This window comes from Eleutherodactylus coqui, chromosome 9, assembly GCF_035609145.1.
Source record: "Eleutherodactylus coqui strain aEleCoq1 chromosome 9, aEleCoq1.hap1, whole genome shotgun sequence".
Taxonomy (NCBI): Eukaryota; Metazoa; Chordata; class Amphibia; order Anura; family Eleutherodactylidae; genus Eleutherodactylus; species Eleutherodactylus coqui.
In genome coordinates, this window is record NC_089845.1 from 148,663,769 (window position 1) to 148,683,833 (window position 20,065).

At 46.0% G+C, this 20,065-nt stretch overlaps 1 protein-coding gene across 1 annotated transcript in view; it reads right to left on the bottom strand.

Annotated features, from left to right (window-relative positions):
• PAG1 (phosphoprotein membrane anchor with glycosphingolipid microdomains 1) overlaps positions 1-20,065 on the bottom strand; it is a 70,479-nt gene that overhangs the window by 49,823 nt on the left and 591 nt on the right. The gene's annotated exons all lie outside the window — the stretch shown is intronic.

Consider the following 20,065-nt stretch of genomic DNA (forward strand, 5'->3'; position numbering starts at 1 on the left):
TCTATGAACGACTGCCTGTTCTCAGTGAATGGAGACGGGTGGTCAGAAAAGATCTCCGATGCTCGATTATCGCTCCTGTGTAAAAATGCAAGAGGGATGAATCGTTTGATGATATCATGTGCTGTTGGTAGTGAGAACATCAAAGTCTTCACAACTTTATGTAGAGGAACTTTCTGAACTTTTCCACAAGTTTTAGAAGCAGTTTTTCACAGATTGGTGAACTTCTCACCATCTATGCTTAGAGACTCTGCCTCTCTAACATTCTTTTTTTCATACATAACCATGTGACTTAATGAAAAACAGCTGGAGGGTTAATTTTCTATTTGTACCACTTACTTTTCCAGCCTTTTGTTACCCCTGTCCCAACTTTTGTGAGATGTGTTGCTGCCATTAATTCTAATTGATACCATTTTTTAAAAACAAAATGGAAAAACGTCTCCCTTGTGATCGGTGTTCTGTGGATTTCCAAATCATGGGCAGGGCTTATCTTCATAAAGTGAGCTCAACTTGAAGACCATGAATCTTAGAACTCGCCATTCTCCTGACAAATCTGTTTAGTGCATACATCTGTCTAACGTGAAACAGTAATGCCGCCATCTTTTTTGCGTTTTTTTTATTTCTCCGTAATTCCTCTTGGAAGTATAGGAACAACTACAATCTGCGCTGAGAGTATCAGACTGTATACAGACCCACCTTACTGACTATGAAAATAGTAACATCCAGTTGTCAATTTCTAGGAGGAGTAACAGAGAAACAAAATATATTCTAAGGCCTTATGCACATGGACACATTTTTGCTGCGGAATCCGTGGCCAGACGCTCGCTGCGAATTCTGCCGCAATGTCCGTCCACAGCACGCAATGCAAAATGATTCTTCCACGCACGCAAGCAAAAATCACTTGCGATTTCTGCTCACAGAGGAAGAATCGCAGTATGCTCTATTTATGTGCAAGACGCACACGGGCGGCCTCCACTGCAGTCAATGCCGCGTCCATCCGCGGTGATTCTGAAAAATGTCAATTTGAATTTGCCACGAATCCACGTTATTGCCGGCACATGTGTGGCGGCACATCCGCAGTGCATCCGAGACAGGTAACCGGGGGTCACTGGCTAGCACGGGATCTCGCAGACAGAATCCAACCCGGCCGTGTGCATGCGGCCAGGGGCGTAACTAAAGGCTCAGGGGCCCTGATGCAAAATGTGAGCTGGGCCCCCCCCCCCCTCTATCTGTACCCGTACCCATACCTAAACCATGCTGCACAGAGACATAACTTGAAGCTTCTGGGCCCCAATGCAAAACCTGTAATAGGGCCCCCAACTATAATGCTTTATTCATAGTACTGGGCTCCTTATATGGAGAAGAGAGTCCTTATGGGCCCCCTAATGCTCCTGGGCCCGGGTGCAACCGCATCCCCTGCATCCTCCATAGTTACGCCCCTGCATGCGGCCTAAGACGAAATGCTTCAGAATTGTTATTCCATGGCGGATAAAAACTACTAAAACAGACATATCAGGGCCGCCCGCTGACTCTTCCTCATTTAGCGGTACATGTTATACCCGCACAACATGCCCCCGGGCTGTGCTCATCCAACACTTTGTCGTTCTGCAGGATGTTTACTGCATAGGATGCTGCTCAATTCCCTATGGGACACCTATCCTCTTGGCAGAGCAAGAACTAAAGAGCGGCTTACCGTATAACGCCTTAGGCTATCCATTACAACGAACGTCGGTTGAACATCTCGGACTGTCACAGAACTCGCTTAGATTGTAAGCTTCTGGGCCAAAAAATCATAATAATACTGCAATATCTTCTAGAAAAGAATAGGAAAAGCAACGACTGCAGGTATCTTATTTAATGCCATTGGCCGCTCTTCTCCTAGATAAAGCCGTATCCTGATAAGTAGAAGCAGTCAGGAGGGGGACGAGGGAAGATTTCATACATATAACTGCAATGATCAGTCAGCTCTGAAGTGATAAGATGGGACGTCGGCGAGATAGGTGCTAAAATACTCATATTTTATTAAGCGATACCGCTAAACGAGAGAGCTTACTGCATACCAATCATACAATGCAATCATAGCCCCTCTCTAGAGAACTAGAAATCACCGGGCTTATAGAAAATACGGATGCAGCAAACGTTAACATGACGGGTGCATCATAACTACAAGGCGCATCGAGGGGTAAGGTGTGAAGTGTAAAGTTAACGTTTGCTGCATCTGCATCATAACTTCACACCTCTAGTTTACAGACTAATGGATATTCTCAAATGGGTATTTCTATTGGATAAATGGCAAAATAAAGCGGTGACACGTGAGCGGGCGGCTGCATTATGTAGACATTCAGAGCAAAAGGTCCTGCACCACCCATAAGGTCCTACAAGAAGCATAATACTACAGTGCATGAGTTTTGTCCTGCGTTTCCCCCCACTATTGCTATGTATATCAGTCAACATCCGGCGGGTCATGGCAAACTGTCTGATAGTAGTTCATGAGTTTTGTAGAGCAATGAACCCTATAAGGAAAACCGGCAACCCTGTATATGTATTATCATAAATCTCCGGATGTTAAAGGAGTTCTCCAGTTGTTAACTATTTATGGTCTATCCTCAGGACAGATCCTCAATAGTAGGTTAGCCTGTGTGTTACTACAGACCTCCGCAGATCAGCTGTTCTCCAGGCCAATGCACTACCATGCCGTGGAGAGTATCTGTCATCAGGGCCAGAGGAGCCCCACTAAGTATTAACATATGGAAATAAACACTACTTTTGATTCTTGCTCAGGTGACCAATAACTTTTGGTAGGATCGTGTACTTCTATCTCCCTGTGCACACGGGTAGATGTACCGCCACTTAGTAAGTATTTTTATGCTCACTGAAACAGAATGATCAGCCGTCAAATGAGCGTTTGCTCATTAACTGGCTGATCGTTAGTCCCATTACACGGACAGGTATTCGGAGGAGTACTCAGACCTGATAATCGGCCTGTATAAGAGAGCCTTTAAAAAGTTCATCAGTGTTTGCTTGGTACGAGTCTGAGCCGCTGGGACCCCCACCAATAAAATGGCTGCAGCCTTCCTCCAAGAGCTGTAGCCCCTTCATTGTATAAACAGGCACGGAGGGTTGGTGTTGTAGCTCGTCCCAATGTCTCATCCCCTTTGAAAAAAGTGTTAATATCAATAGAATCATAGAATGGTAGAGTTGGAAGGGACCTCCAGGGTCATTGGGTCCAACCCCCTGCTCAGTGCAGGATCACTAAATCATCCCAGACAGATATTTGTCCAGCCTTTGTTTAAACACATCCATTGAAGCAGAACTCACCACCTCCCGTGGTATCCTGCTCCACTCATTGATCCCCCTCACTGTCTAATATCTAATTTGTGTCTCCTCCCTTTCAAATTCATCCCATTGCTTCTAGTCTTTCCTTGTACAGATGAGAATAGGGCTGATCCCTCTGCAGTGTGACAGCCCTTCAGATATTTGTAGACAGCTATTAAGTCTCCTCTCAGCCTTCTTTTTTGCAAGCTAAACATTCCCAGATCCTTTAACCGTTCCTCATAGGACATGATTTGCAGACCGCTCACCATCTTGGTAACTCTTCTCTGAACTTGCTCCAGTTTGTCTGTCTTTTTTAAAGTGGGGTACCCAGAACTGGACACAGTATTCCAGATGAGGTCTGACTAAGGAAGAGTAGAGGGGGATAATGACCTCACGTGATCTAGACTCTATGCTTCTCTTAATACATCCCAGAATTGTGTTTGCCTTTTGGCTGCTGCATCACATTGTTGACTCATGTTCAGTCTACGATCTATTAGTATACCTAAGTCTTTTTCACATGTGCTGCTGCTTAGCTCAATTTCTCCCATTCTGTATGTGCTATTTTTTCATTTTTCTTGCCCAGATGTAAGACTTTGCATTTCTCCTTGTTAAATACCATTCTGTTAGTCGCCGCCCACTGTTCAAGCTTTTCTAGATCTTTTTGAATACTTTTCCCTAGTGTTAGCTATCCCTCCTAGCTTTCAGTCGTCTGCAATTTTGATCAGTTTCCCATCAATTCCCGCCTTCAGATCATTAACATTGCTAAACTGCAACAGAGCAATATAAACAAACATTCTTTATAATTGTTTTTTTCTCATTTACATCCAACGAAGGCCCAATGCACAGGGGTGTATTTGCACTGTGGGATCCGGAGCTCTGTATCACCCAGCAAATACAGCCTATAGGACATGCATTCAAAAATGCTTTTCCATGCCCACGAGCGGAAATCAACTGCGATATTCCGCTCACAGGGTGGTAATCACCTATTCTAGTGCGAGGTTCGCACTATTCACGTCATCGCCGGCCCGATGGCTCTGCACTAGCATGTTACAGGACAAAAAAGAAGAGCAGCATGCTGCGCTGCTTTGTCCTGTTGTTTAATGGAATCCAATGCCAGAACCTCTGATGCTGATTGACAAGCCCTAATATTGCTGTCTGGTTGGGCCTTGCCAATGAAGCAGGACAACAGTAGGAACTTCTCAGGGAATGTGAAGAAAAACCTAACAAGGTCTTTTTATATTGCCCTTGTGGAAATTCCCAAACCTATATGGATTGCATTACATTATAGGGAAAAAGGAGACCATGGAGCTATACAGAAGTATTAGTCATTGAAGGGGTTGTTTAGTTGTTAACTAATGGACTAAAGGTTATTAAAAGTAGATCAGAGGGGGTCTGCCACCTGGGATCTCAGCTGATCAGCTCTTTGCCGGGCCTGTGCGCTCTTGCACTGAGCCGAATTCTGCAGGAAGCAGACAGCTCAGTTCTCACTGCAGTGGCCCGGCTTGGTATTGCAGGTTGAGTCCCGATTCACTTCAATGGAGAATAGGCCAACCATACATAGTTTACAACTGGATAACCTCTTTAACATGACTGGCGCATCATGATAGCTCAATCTGCATCATTGTAGTTAAGGTACTGTAATGTGTTAAATGTCAAGTTAACATTTGCTACATATTTAGCGCTGCTATGAGTTATAGAGAAGGAATAAAACACTTAGACACAGGAAATAGCATTTCCATGTGAAGAATAAATGGAAAGAAGTCAGGCAACCAATACTACACATGTAATAAGCATCAGAGAGCATATGCCAAAATACAGCAGACAGAGAACGTAAGACATTTGCATAGAGCAGATCTCCCCGTGCGTCTCTGATGAATATGAGTACTATAAGAGGTCACAGAAGCGAAGGGACATTCTGAAAACACATGGCTGTTCTTCATAAAGGAGCAGGAAGTTGTTATATTCAGAGCCTCAATGGGATAGAAACGTCCAAAATAGAGCAGAGGACGGATTATCATAATGAATATTCAAAGCCTGATGAAGGATACCGATCAGTTCAGGAAATATGTCCCAAGCACCTGCTACCCGCACAGAGCCCCTCGTACTCGTCTATGGTATGCAACCGGATCTACAAACAATCCAGGAAAAATGTGAAGAATCTTATTGCCTCATATCACAAGAAAGTTATATTCCGAAACTTGTATTCTCCTCATCGAAAAGGAGGCAGCAGTTCTGAAATAATACAAGGCAACTGTGTCACCTAAAGGTTCATAATAAGTCCATGGCGGACTCTTAGTATATAGTTTAACGGCCTTATAATAGCAGATAGCTTGAACAATTATGAAGTATGGCCAATATGATATACTGTAAATATAGATATGGAGCGAATGATTTGACTAGGTGTAGTGTCTCTGGATGGAATTCTGTTTTATATTACTTTTAGGGGTGTGACTATGGGGGAGGCAGAAGCAGTAATGTCCCGCTGCTGAGGGCCCCGTTACAACTTTTGCACTGGAGCCAAGGAACATCAAGTTATGTAGAACAGTTCAATATTAGTGTAGTATGTCTCCACCGGAAGTATGAGTTTTCCGGGCTCAGCTACAGGTAATGCCCAGGTCATGCCCAAAGCTGGCAAAGGCACCCAATTAACTCCCGCACACATGTAGTGGCCCAGAACATATATTCCTGGCCCCTCCATAAATGTCATGCATGTAATGTCTTGTGTAGCTGCACTGTGCAGAAACTGTCTAGTCATTTGTTATGCGTATTGCATGGCTGCAGCAAATGAAGAGTTAATGTTTACATAAGGCTGGGATATGTCTGCAGATGTAACCATTCATTTTCTGCCACATGATATGATTGAGATTACAAATATGAGTGATTTGGGTGCGGTAGTCAGAGGGGGTCTGCAAGAGTCAGAGATCCATCAGAGAAAGGGGTTCCATTTCTGATCTGCTCTGGTGTTGTCTTGGTGTGGAGTGGAGTGCCAGCTGCATGGGGGTACCATCAACTCCCATGTGGTGAATAATGGAGGAATAGGAGCGGTTCCCTGAAGCCTGCTATGCCAGGGACCACTGAGGAGTAGAAAGAAAGAGTGAGCAACAGAAGAATCTGATCACTGTGCGGAGGTATTGTGTTTGGAGTGTATCTCTGGAGAGTCTATCCATTTTCCCCGTCCAGGAGTGGTCCCAGACAGATAACAAGGACTGTTGGGCCGGTGTCATCCTGAGTATATCCCCTTCCAGGAGTGGTCCCATACAAGTATAAAGTACTGTAGGGCCAGCATCATTCTGAATACCTCCGAGATCTTCTTCCTCTGTTTTGTCTGCATTGGTGTATTGTTGTGCTTTTGCAAAGTGTTCCAGTTACCTACAGTAAAGTTTGACCAGGCCCTGACCGTTCCCAGGGACTGAGGTACTTAATTATTATACAGTGTGTGGACTCTGCTCATTCCCGCCGAAATCTTTTTCTGGTAATAAAGGGAATGGTGGCGTCACACGTGACAACCTACAATACCACCAAATGTTTATAGGCCATCCCTATCCTAGGGGTGTCCAGAGAGGCCTAGTGGTACTTGGGCCGAGGTCGCGTGCAGCCCTCAGAGAAGGAGACTGGCGAGTGCCGACATGACAAGTGACAGCTTTACCCTCCCAGCTCCTCCGTGAGGACCTCGTGTCCTGAGTGGACCCTCCGGGTCACCACACACACACCTTCATAGATTCCTGAGGTCCAAGCTGAGTTGCTGAGCAAGCGATCAGCGCCAAAGCTACAGCCACGCCAACCTCCGAGTTCTACCCATTTCTGCTCAGCAGCTTTCATGATGCCTTCTCGGAACAATTGCATGTGCAGGCCTAGTTTTGACAGCGAATAAAACGTTCGTTTAAGGTTCGGAGCACGTGTGGGCGTGGCTATAGCCTCCTGGGCGTAACCTTGGTGTTACCTGTAGGTGAGCCAGGCCAACCCATACTTCCGGTGGAGACATACTACATTAATACCTCTTAAACGACCGTTTTCTTCACTGCCGAATCTAGACTTGCGCATGCAATTGCTCCGAGAAAGCAGCATGAAAGCTGCTGAGCTAAAAGTGGTAGCGCTCGGGAGCTCGGAGGTGGGCATGATGCCCGCTTGGGAGCACGGGTCAGGAACTCAGAGGTTGGCGTGGCTGTAGCCTCGGGGCTGATCGCTCGCTCAGCAGCTCAGCTCGGACCTTGTTAATCTGTGAAGGTGTGTGTGCAGGAGTCAATCGGGAGCTTTTGCCAGCTTTGAGCGTGACCTGTGCATTACCTGTAGCTGAGCCCGTACAACCCATACTTTCAGTGGAGACATACTACACTAATATCGAACAGTTCTACATGACAAAAATCCATACTAAATTCTTAGCAAAATTCTGACATATAAAGTTTGTGTCTTTTACAACAGCCCCTATCACTACTCACATTCTAAATCAAACTACTTGTAATTAGTTTTTTCCTGTAGTAGAAAGCCATGCAGACGCGAGGAGAACATACAAATCCCATGCAGATCCTGCTCTTGGTTGAATTTGAACCCAGACCCCAGCGCTGCAAGGCAGCAGTTCTGACCAGTGAGGGACCATGCTACCCTGACATCGTAACATGTCAGAGGTTTTGATCAGTGCAAGTCCAGGTGCCGAAACTCAACCAACCCTCTCCCACCAATTGCTAATACAGAGGAGCAGATTTGCTCATCTGAGCGCTCTGCCGATTGGGCTCTTTTCCTGCTCTTCACGGAACAGTGTACAGACTGGATAGGACAGCCATCAATGATGCTTGACTGACAGCTTATGGTGCCTTTACACTGAGAGATTATTGCCTAAATAATCACTGGAAACAGAACATTCGGGCAATAGTCATTCTGCGTACACACGGCCACCGATAGGACACTGAGCGAGAGATCCTTCACATGTCCGAGTCGCTTGGCTTTTAGCTCACCTAAAAATCAGGCAAGTATCGGCCTTTGTAAACAGGCAATTATTTATCTATTAACGACTGGAGATGGGTGGCTGGAAGAGATCTCTGGCGCACTCCACTATCATTCTATATGAAAGCACAGGAGTGAAGGTCAGCGGGACGTCTGTCAGGCACTTACGCACCCAACAGTAGTCCCATGTTGACGTACCTTTAGGGCTAATTCCCACGGGCGGATTTCCGCCGCGTTGCCCCGCAGCTATTAGGTTCTATTGAACCTAATAGCGCAATGCTCACAGTGCGGAATTCCACCACGGAATTCCGCACCGTGAAATCACACGTCCTCACCAGCGGCATGTTGTATTTGCCGCGGGCGTACACGCAGTCAATGAAACCCACCCGTCACGCTATCTTCCGCTGTAGCACAGCCGAAGATAGCGTAAAAACACTTCCCCGCCTACCGCCAGCAGCGTCATATGCCGCGGCCGGTGCGTCATGTGACGCTGTGGGCGTGTCATATGACGCAGCCTACGCGTCACATGACGCAGCCGGCGCATCATGCGTTCTATTGTGCATGCGCGCCGAAGCGCCATGCGGGACGTCGGATCTGGAGGTAAGTATGGAGTCTCTGGGGGGGGCGCCGTGAGGGGCTCCGCTGCGGAATTCCGCTTCCTGAGCCCGTCACGGCTGTGCGCACGAGGCCTTGGTTTCGGTCTGCAATCCCTTCTCTGGCAGGCTCTTATCCGCTAGTATATGACTACAACAAAGTTAATCTCCATTGTGGTCATAAATTAGCTGATAAAAAGTGCAGCGGGGTAAAGATAAGGTCTGCAGAGCAAGCATCAGTCCAATATACTGACAGATCTACTGAGACTTGAGGCCCATTTACACCGAGTGATGATCGTTGAAAAATTGCTAAAAAGCGACACTTTGAGCGATAATCGTTGCGTCTAAACGCGCGGCCATCGTGCACTGCTAGCTGATCATTAAATTCCGGCCAACCTAAAAAAAAAATTGTTGTTCGGCCTTTGGCCTCCTTCACACAGTGACACGGCATCGCCGCGAGGATATCGCATCGCTGGTCCGTGCGATATCGTTGCGTCTTCTCGTGGCAATGCCATGATTTTGTAGCGCTACATAGTCACGCGACTTTATAACGTCTCGTGTGAGGATTTTCGGTTCAATCACAGCCATTCATCCAGCACTGGCTGTAATTGGCTAAGCGTCAGCCAATCACAGCCAGCGCTTCCAGGAGGCAGGGATTTTTGAATCCCCGGCCGGAAGAGAAGATCAGTGCCGGGACCCGGAAAGAAAATACGGTTGGGTTGACAGCGCGTCTAAAGGTGATGTATGCGTATTTTATTTCCTGCAGCTAGGGCTTAGATTATAGCTTTGACAGTAGCATTTGCTACTGTCAAAGTTGCATTGCACCGTACAAAAATTGCGTTTTCGGGCGATGCGATGCAATAGAGAGGAAGGCTCCATAGGGAAACATGGGCTACAAAATCTCACGAGTTGCGGGCATATTGTCGGACCGGTGAGGTTTTTGTGTAGGGGCGTTGTATGCTACAAAACATTGCATGTGTGAAGTAACCCATAGGAAAGCATGGGCTTCACATACATGCGATTTGTAGCAACATGACTTTGTCGCCCGTGTGAAGGAGGCCTTAGGCTGTATCCGCACGTGCGATTTTGTAGCGATGCAACATAGCTTCAAAACTGCACGTATATAGAGCCCATGCTTTCCTATGGGTTCATCGACATGAGCGATGTTTTGTAGCCCGCTACATTGCGACAATACAGAGTTGCGGCATGCTCTATACAGCTGCAATTTGCTATGTTTTGTAGCCCATGTTTCCTTATGGAGTCTCTTTGTTTATCGCATTGCACAAACTTGTGACTTTCATGCAGTGCAATGCGATTTTAACATTAGTAAGTCCTATTAACATTCTTGCAACAAAAGCGCATGTGAGGAAATCGCATGCAGCAGCGACGCAATGCTACAAAGTCGCGTGCACATAGCAGCAATATTGCAGCTATATTGTAGCAGCGATATTGCTGTCGCCTTTGCGGATACAGCCCTATCAGCACTTCTCTGTGGGTAGTGCTGATAGCATTGTTTCCCGCTGGAGAACAAAGGATCTGAATGCAGATAAGCGCCCTCCGGCTATTAAATACATTCAGCAAACGCTTCATTTACACACTAAGGCTGCGTGTCAACGGGCGGGTTTAAATTGTGTTCCCCGCGGCGATAATCCGCGTTGCTATAGCGAGCACTTCCCCCCCTGTCCACTAGTGGAGAATCGCAATTTACCGCGATTCTCTGAGGTCAGCCAATCTGTCAGATAGGCTGACAGCAGAGATCCTGTTCCCGGGTGGCCGTATCCCGCGGTGAATCTCTGCCACGGGATATTGCAACGCCCAGGACAGGCAGCCTTAATTGCTCTTAAGTAGCTGCGTAGCTACTTAATAGTTTATGCAAAATGATCGTTCAAAGCTGTCACTCAAACTGTCATTGGAGCGATCTTTGAGCGAACATCGCTCCGTGTAAATGGGCCTTTTAGGCCTCCCTCACAAAGGCATTTTTGTACACCGTTTAGTGCTGCCTTTTCAGCGCTGCGCTAAACGCTGTACAACGCTCCCATTCATTTCAATGGGGCTGCTCACACAAGCATCAAAACGCTGCGCTTTGACAGCGACGAATGTTCTATCTTTGGTCGTTTTTAGCCGTGCGTTGCCCATTAAAATGCAGTAAATAAATAAATAATCAATCCTCACCTAGCTGGCGCTGTCCGGGTCCCTCCTGCTGCTCTCTGGAGCTTCGGGCAGGCTGACGGCCACTTGTTATCGGCAACAGAGCATCTTTTTCTAGGGTTGGGGTTTGAAGACCTCGCCTCCAGCAAAAGATTGCTCTGATTGGTCAATAAATGCCTGTGATTGGTGCATCCAGCACTGGCCGGAATTGGCGAGCTCAGCCAATCAGAGTAATTTCTTGCTGGAGGCGGGGTCTTTAAACTCTGTCACTAACAAAAGATACTCTGTCGGCGATGACAAGTGCCCAGAAGCCTGTCCAGAGCTCCAGAGAGCAGCGTCAGGGACCTGGACGGCGCCAGCTAGGTGAGGATGGATTTGTTCTCTTTTCAGCTTCCTTGGCGGCATTTTCAGCACAGCCAAAATGTTGTAAAAAATCCATGACGACAACTCTTCTGAAGCTGCACTAAACGCTGCGCTGAAAAACGCTGCTTTTCTGCACACGCCTGTGTGAGGGAGGCCTTAAGGTGCGTTTACCTGGGACAAGCGGAGTTTAAAAAAAAATAACAAAAATCCCTGGATCATTTGAAGGATAATCGTTCTGTGTAAACGCACCTAACGATCGGACGCTGAGCCATAATCTGTTCACTTATAGTTCATTTCAGGCAAGCTTGAAAATCATTGTTTGTTTGTTCGCTAATCGTTCGGTTTAAATAGCCATTTCTTCAGTCACTCTCATTGGCTGGTACAGTGACTGTGAAGGACTGAACAACTGAACGACTGAACGACTGAACGACTTATCTGCCTGTAAACAGGCTGCAAGACTGAGCTGTGACATGGTTCGCTCCGGCGGATGATAAATCCCACCCTGTTACAGCTCCCTTAGGGTGCCTACACACTAGCGTTTTTTTTCTCCAATTGTCAATGGGACTTTCTAATGTTAAAAACGCAACGTGATGAACCGCAACTTACGTTTTTGGTGCGTTGCATTTTTAACATTAGAAAGTCCCATTAGCAATGGGGGGGAAAAAAAACGCTAGTGGGTAGGAGCCCTTAGGCTACCTCAACACGGGCGAGCGCGATATTGGGTCAAAAAACTTGGCCTCAAATTGTGCTCGACAGCAATGGAAACAACTCCTCTCATCACTTTACTGTAGCGATCCTCCAGGAGGATCGGCAAGTGTTTCCCATGGTTTTCATTGCGATGCGTTAACTGTCACTTTGAAAACAACGATTGACGCGTTCCGAGAAGATCGGACAGGCAGTGATTTTTTTTCCTGCATCGCTCATGTATAGGACTCCATTCATTTTCATAATGCACAAATCTCACGCGAGTTTCTCAGCCGTGTGAAACCGACCTCAGTCTACTTTTACACAAACCGACAGTCACCCAAGTAAATCCCTTAGTAATTACGGGCATCTCTTTGCTCGCTCACTTGCTGGAATCGCAATGTTTTCAGCTCACCTAAGGACCCTTTTACACAGGTGATAAAGTATTCAGACCCCCGCATCCAACAGGAATCAGAACGATTAGTGTATATTCATGCCCCGACTGGAAGACGAATAAGAAATCATTCGCTTCTCGTTAGTCATTCCCGTGTAGAAGTAACAGATTCCTGTTTAAACAAGCAATTCTTCATCTATAAACTGCCTGTTTACTCTGAATGGAGGTGGGCGGCAGTACGACCTCCCTGGAGCGCTCAACCTGCATTCAGTGGGCCATTATCAGCCTGGGCGCCATGATGCCAGGAGTGCCAATCAGTCTGAATGGCAGGCAGTGGTCATTTGACTTCTGCTGGAAACAGACTGGGTAAACAGTGGGGTTGCAGGGCTAGGACCGAGGACGGGTAACTACTGATGAATTTGTTATAGCTGCAACGGACATTAAATTTTCAAAAAGTACCCGGACAACCGCTTTAATTCCTCTTTGGACTGCAAACCTCCCAGAAAAATATGAGTAATCGGTATTTTGGCAGAGGTAACTAAATATAGCTAATTTTTAGTAACTTTAGAAACTCTCTGCTTTTTTTGTACTGACCTTGAGCAACAAACTGTTTAATAAATCAGTCATATCCAGTAAAGAACTGGGTGTGACGGGAAGACAGGAAGTTATATTTCAGCGACACTTAAAGATCTACATTTAAATGCCCAGAAACGTAACTATACTTGCAAACATGAGTTTTAACCTCTTAAGGACGCGGCCCTTTTCCCCCCCACACTTTCTGGAGGCTTGTTTTTTGCAGGGTTCTACATGGTACTACATAACGTACCATATCATGTCCTTAAGAACATAAAAAAAATTCTAAGTGGAGTGAAATTGGAAAAAAATGAAATCCTGCCATCTTTGTAGAGGGTGAGCGATGGGGAGTCTTGTTTCTACAGCGCACAAACCGCAGCAAAAATGATATAACTCTATGCTGTGGGTCGGTAGGATTACTGCGATACCAGATTTATAGAGGTTTTTTTATGATGGACGCAGGTAATACCAAATATGTTCTTGGGTCTTTTTTATTTACATTTTTTTTTATAGTTTTTTTTAAACTCTTATTAACCTTTTATTTTTTTTTAATAAAACTTTTTTATACTGATGTTCACAGTTTGTGTTTCAGTCCCCACAGTGGACAAGAACTTGCGATGATTTGATCACTGCTGCAGTATGAGGGGAGCCGTCCGGGAGCCCTGAACTCTGATCGAAGCATTTAAATGTCACGGTCACAAGTTAAAGGGTTAAAAGCTGCGGTCAGCGGCGGTGCTGATGGGAGATATTGTGTTCAGGTGTCGGCTGGAAGAAACAGCTGCATTGTATGAAGCGAGATCAACCCACCGCCCCGATCCTGCTCCATACAAACCCCGAACCTCCATGACTTAAATGTAGTCTTTTCTCCAGGCAGCAGGTTACAGGATTGGAGGAGTTGAGCAAACTTATATATAGTTTTGTGGGAAAAGGTTCAGTATAATTTTTAATTTAGACTTTTGTGTCTCTGATCCTTATAGGCTTAGGAGTCCAGTAGGCGGGCCTATCACTGACTGACAGCTACCTGTGAATGATTGTGCATCTAGAAATAGCTATGACTAGGACCGCCTACTGGACTCCTAAGCAATAATATGAATGAATAAAAGTTATTTTCCCACAAACCTATAGTCTAATCTACTTCTGCTCTCGCACATGAGGTCTGCAGAATGAACTGCATTTTCAAGCAGACGGGTTCCCTTTAAGTGAATAAATTACAAGCTATACCGAATCCTTTTACACCAAACTATATAATAATCTGCTCGACTCCCCCGACTCTATAACACAATGTCCGGAAATACAACTACAATGTGACAGATTCCCTTTAAATTATATAGGGCAACACTCAACCTATGTACACACGTGGCAACTACTAACATCAAACATACAGGCAGCAGACTACAAATGCAAAGAAACCTGCCTAAAGCAAAGGCTAGAATACTGAATTGCATATTACTGCTATATTTTTTTACATTTGAGGATAGCGCACATTTTGATCAAATTACGAGAGCCCATCTGCCCTGACAAGTTGATCTCTTAACATGGGACCCCAACGCTAAAAGACATACCTGTCCTGGGCCATAGACCTAGAAAGTGAATGTAGGATAGGCAAGATCCAGCTCTACTTCTAATCAAGATCAGCCTTGGGCAAATGGGAAGCAGAGCATGTCCCGAAAGGAGCAACCTGATATTTTCCTGCATTTGGAGATGTACCTTCCACCATGTTGGACCTGCATTCCTTTCCATTGGCTCAAGACTGATTTTGATTATAAGTAGAGCTGGCTCCTGCCTGTCTTGAATTCACTTGGTAGGCCTATGGCCCAGTAGAGGTATGTCTTGGTCCCATCTGAAGAGGTCGCCTTGTGGGTCCAGACGGGCAGCTACTGATATCAGCTGATACCTTAGGAAGGTACATCTACTGTATCAGCAGAGCTTAGAATATAACGGACCTGCATGACAGCTAAAGTCATCCTTTATAAGGTGTACAGGGTCTGACGTTCTGCATACAGACACTGTATATACAAGTGCTATTTTCGTCCTTGGTTTCCTGCTGACCATGCTCTATTATAAAACATGGTCATGGGCACAAGTGAAATAGAACAGGACGGCACAGAGATAACACGGCCTGTGGTTACACTCAGCACTACATACATGTGCAGAACATTGAGGCTCTATGCACATCTGTATCAGAAGCTCCGTTCAGAGACCCCCCCCTCCCTGCTAATCTGACATAAAATGCCGGACCCAAAAAAATGGATGAAAAAAAGTCGCATACGCAGGATTTTTTCGTCTGGTAACAATGCCGGCTAGGTACAGGAACCGAACGGCCCCCGTTATAGTCAATGGGGGCCGATCAGCACTGTGTAGTTCCTTCATCCAGGGGATTCCATTTTTCTGCTCCCATAACGGAATCCCTAGTGCAGAGGTGAATTTAGCCAAACACAGAGTTATATTTGATGCAAGGACATTAAGATGTACACATTCTGAGTACTGTTTATGGGTAACACACACAAAGCTTTGTAGTTTCCTACTATTTGCTAGCAGGGAGCAGTTTGAAGCATTTGGCATATAGCATACGGCTGTTGAAGGTTCGTGTGAAGTTAGCAAACTGCATAACAAGAGGCGTCACAAGAACAAAAGTTCAGCTAATGAGAATACCAGGGATAGCAAAGCCAAGAGAATGAACCAGTGAATGCTTGGATTCCGCTTAAAGGAAATCTGTCATCACTTGTTAGCACCACAAACTAAGTTCTGGTGTTCATAGGACAGGTCCTGAGGAGTGCGGACCTTACCTGGCCGCCCGTTTCCTCGCTGTCAGCATGTGGTCTGTGAGCGTGACTCTTCTCTTCAGCCAGTGCATGCGCACATACTGTTCTGTATGGGAGCGTGCGCACTCTGATGAAAAACAAAAGTCAGGCTTGCAGACTAATTGCCTACTTCTACCAGTGAAAGAATGTGAAAAGGGAGTCAGGTTAAGCACATCCCTCGAGACTACTTGGGACCTGTCCTAGGAGAACCATAACTTAGTTTATGTGCTCATAGCTGATGCCAGTTCTCTTTAAACTTGGCCTTCAACTTGGCCATATTGATGCACATTAGATAACTGCAAGCCAATTTCTGCAGGGCAAGCTAACCATGTAATGTGTATGGGTTCCGTATGGTATCCTACAGAATATTGGTCCACATTTGCTGTAACTGAGCTTCTAGATCGTGCAAACTCGTAGGCTAACGAAGTTGGTGTCCCAGATGGTCCCATTCATTTTCTATTGGTGATAAGTCTAGTGACTGGGCAGCCAAGGAAGTATGACAATGTTGTGGAGACATTTCTGTGACCCCCTTGTGTGTGCGGCCAAGCATTATCCTGCTGGAAGCCCTCATAAGAGGAACACATGTGGCCGCAGGACACCCTGAACATATCGCTGAGCTGTCATTGTCCCTCATACCACTACTAGGGGTGACCGACTGTCATATGTGATGGCCCCCCAGACCATCACACCAGCAGGGGGCAGTGTGCTGCTCCATAGCAAAGACAGTATTGAGGCGCTCACCCCTAGGTCTTCAGGCATGAACACGTCCATTGTCAGCGCCCAAACAGGATTCATAGCTGAAGACAACCTGTTTCCACTGCACAGCAGTCCAGTTTCGTCATTCAAGACATCACTGCAAACGGAGGCGATGGTGGATGTTAAAGTCAATACATGTAATGGGCGCCGTGAGTCCAAATATCCTTCAGCCAAGAAACTGGAAATGGTTCTGACAGACACAGGGGTGTAACAATGGCGCCACCTGTCTCTGGATGGCAGACAACAAAACAGTTGGAGCTGCTTGGATGATCAGACGATCCTCTCTGCTGGTGGTCTGCTGAGCCAAGTCGCCTTATGTACTTGCCCTCACACATCCACTGGTCCCAACATCTCCTAACAGTCTGGTCAGAAGGACCCAGGTGGCGGGCAATTCATCAATATGACCATCCAGCTTCTCACATCCCAATAATGCGCCAGCTCTCAAGCCCCGTTTACGATGCAGAGAAGAGATCTCGCCCAGTTAAGGCGTCTAGTGGTCAACAAGCTCTACACAAGGGGAAGAAGAGGATCACTGCACACAAGGAGCCTCCGAGAGCCTCTTATAGGCCAAGAGGGTAACCAGTTTTAGGGTCTCTGGCAGCAAGACTGTTCATATATTCACACCACAGCTCTCATCATTTGTATATCTGCCCGAGATGGAACTGCATGCCAGGTTTTGCAGCAGAACAACAACTCCTTCTAGGGGGCTTGATATTTTTTTTTAAGACAGTATATTTCTGCACATGAATTTTCTCATCTGCTAGTGGAATAATTGCTACAATTGTAGCACTGAACCAGAAACAGCCAAGACATTTTTGAAACAAGTCCTATACTTGTTCTGACTGATGGACAAAACATCCATCTGTTGGAACGGATTGTTTTACTACTGTGTCTATGGCCAGCTTATGTCCATCAAGTCTCCATTTGCTGCACAGTTGAATGGAATCTACTGTTCACAGGAAGCAGTAATTTCAGGCTGAGGACAGGCTGGGAGAATGTTCTGCAGAGGGATAAGATGTTATTGCTCTCCAATAATCTTGTACATATGACCCCTTTGAATGGCCAACGACTAGAATGATGATGTTACCAGTGCAAGCTTTTGAGGCTTCTTGGTCCTCTTCATCAGGCTGGTGTAACACAAAATACATCTGAACAGACCTATATACGCACAAATGGGCAGAGACATGATGCGATTAATTTGCATTAATCAGAGGGATGAGTAACGGGTTGTCCAGAGGAAACCTCATGGTAGCTACTTAATATCACCTATCCATTCACATTTACATCTGTGTGTGTGAAGGATATCAGCTGCTACTTCTATACACTGCAGGCTTTAGATTAAAGCGGTTCTGTAACGTCTCGGAGGGTCCCAACAGGTCTGACTCTTTTTAAGGAGAACACTCAGTTTGACAGCATGATCTCTGATCTCGCTCGCTGCCCTGTAATGCGATGCAAAGGTTGCGGAATACAAAACGAATAGCTTCTAAGAGGCTCCAAAAGTGAAGTGCAGCCCACTAATAAGTGTGATTCTACAAAATGAATTCATTTTTACCGTCGCCGACAATCAACCATCTGTTTGGTCAATTAAAACCGTTAATACCAATCACCACAAGAAAACAAGCAAACCGCCGCGTTCCATGTTTCCAAGAGGTGAGCGAGGGCTGTGAACGTCTCTCCCGGGTGATGCAGCTTCCCACCACTTGCCCCACTTTTGCAAGGCAATCAGTGGAAATGTTTACCTGAATGCAGAGAAAGCCAATTGATTTCACACGGCCAATGACTGGGTCCAGGTATCTGTATTACACTGGCTGCATATACAAGCTGATCCTGGACATTGTGGCTATAAGGGACCTTTCCCATGGGATGACATTGGGCCGCATGGACACTTCTGCGTCACAATGTTATCCCTATGGGGCTTGAATTTGGCACTTGGTAAAATCTCTGCGTCTTTGCTTCAAGACCACAAGATTAAATTCGGAGCGGATCGGCTTTCTGGTGCAGAATTGTTGTAATTAAAGTCTAAGGGATAAAACAAGAAATTCCACAAAACGCAACTAACTCCGCACTAGTTGACAAAATCCGCGCCTGCACTGCGTCCTGCGGACAATGCCATCCCATGTGTAAGTCCTCTAAGGGGTTAGGGGGATGGTTTACTTATATACATCTCGACTAGGCTGCTGTATAGACAGGATACATAAGGCTGGGTTCACACAGGGCAGATTTGCCACGTTTTTTCCGTTGCGGTTTTGCCGCAGAAGAACTGCTTCTGCGACAAAACCGCTTCAAAGGTTAATTTGGGCTTGCGGATTTTCGTGCGGAAAAATCCGCAAGCGTTTTTTTCCGCAGCGCTTTTTTACTTTTTGCCGCAGATTTGGTGCAGATTTGGCTGCGTCCATAGAGGTCTATGGACAAAAAAGCCCTGTGGAAACGACCAAAGATTGAATATGCTGCATCTTTTAAAACCGCGCCGCAGTTGCATTTCCGCAGTGCGGCTGTGCGGAAAAAATCCGTCCTGTGAGAACAGCTTTTTGGCAAATCTCATTTGTGCTGCATTGCACTGCAAACGCAGCGGTTTTGCCGCAGTGCGGATATGCAACGGCAATCCACGGCAAAACCGCGGCAAATCCGCCCTGTTTGACCCCAACCTTAGGGGGCTTTCACATAGGATGGAATATTCCGCATGTCCAACGCACAGATTTTGATGCGGAATTGAAAAATGGCAGAATTCTACTGGCATTGCGTCAAAATCTGCATTTAGACCTGCTGATACGACAGCGGAATACTGCGCAGCGCCCTGTGGAATATTCTGTTCCTACGGCTGCGTTCGCACTGCGCTGACTTGCTGCAGATTTCACTCTTGTAAATGAATTCATATTGAAGGGCTGAAATCTGCTGCAGATCAGCTAGGTGTGAACGCAGCCTTATAGTCCTCTACGGAGGTGTGCAATGTACAGCAATGTTAGACTGTATGCACATAACAGTACGCCATGCGCCGCCCTACGGTACCTTCATAAAGCACTTGTATTAAGGTGATGATCCCCTTGAAGCATTACCCTTAGACTCCTGTGGGTGCCGTATTATGGCTTCCTGCAAGTTGGAGATTGTACAGAGCAGTAAGATGCATTGTGCACAAGCCTTATAGCTGGAAACCAAGTGTTCCTCTACATGTATGAGTCCACAATATCCGTTCCTGATACTCAGCTCTAATGGGGTATATACTAATAAGGATACAGAGGGGTAATCATTACCCGGAACAGCACGCTCTATGATGCCTCTGTCTCCACTAGTCCCATTCCCAGAGCCCTATTCCAGATGATTTCTATACCTTGCTGGTCGCTACATAACAACCTCCAGATTATCCGGTCATTATTGGGACATCGCTGAAGCCACGTATGTAAGCAATAATGCCATAAAGCCATCCCGGCACACTGAGAGGTCTTACTAAATGACATAGATGCAAATGGTTTGTACTAAGTGCAAGTCCGATAAGTTTCACGCGCCTC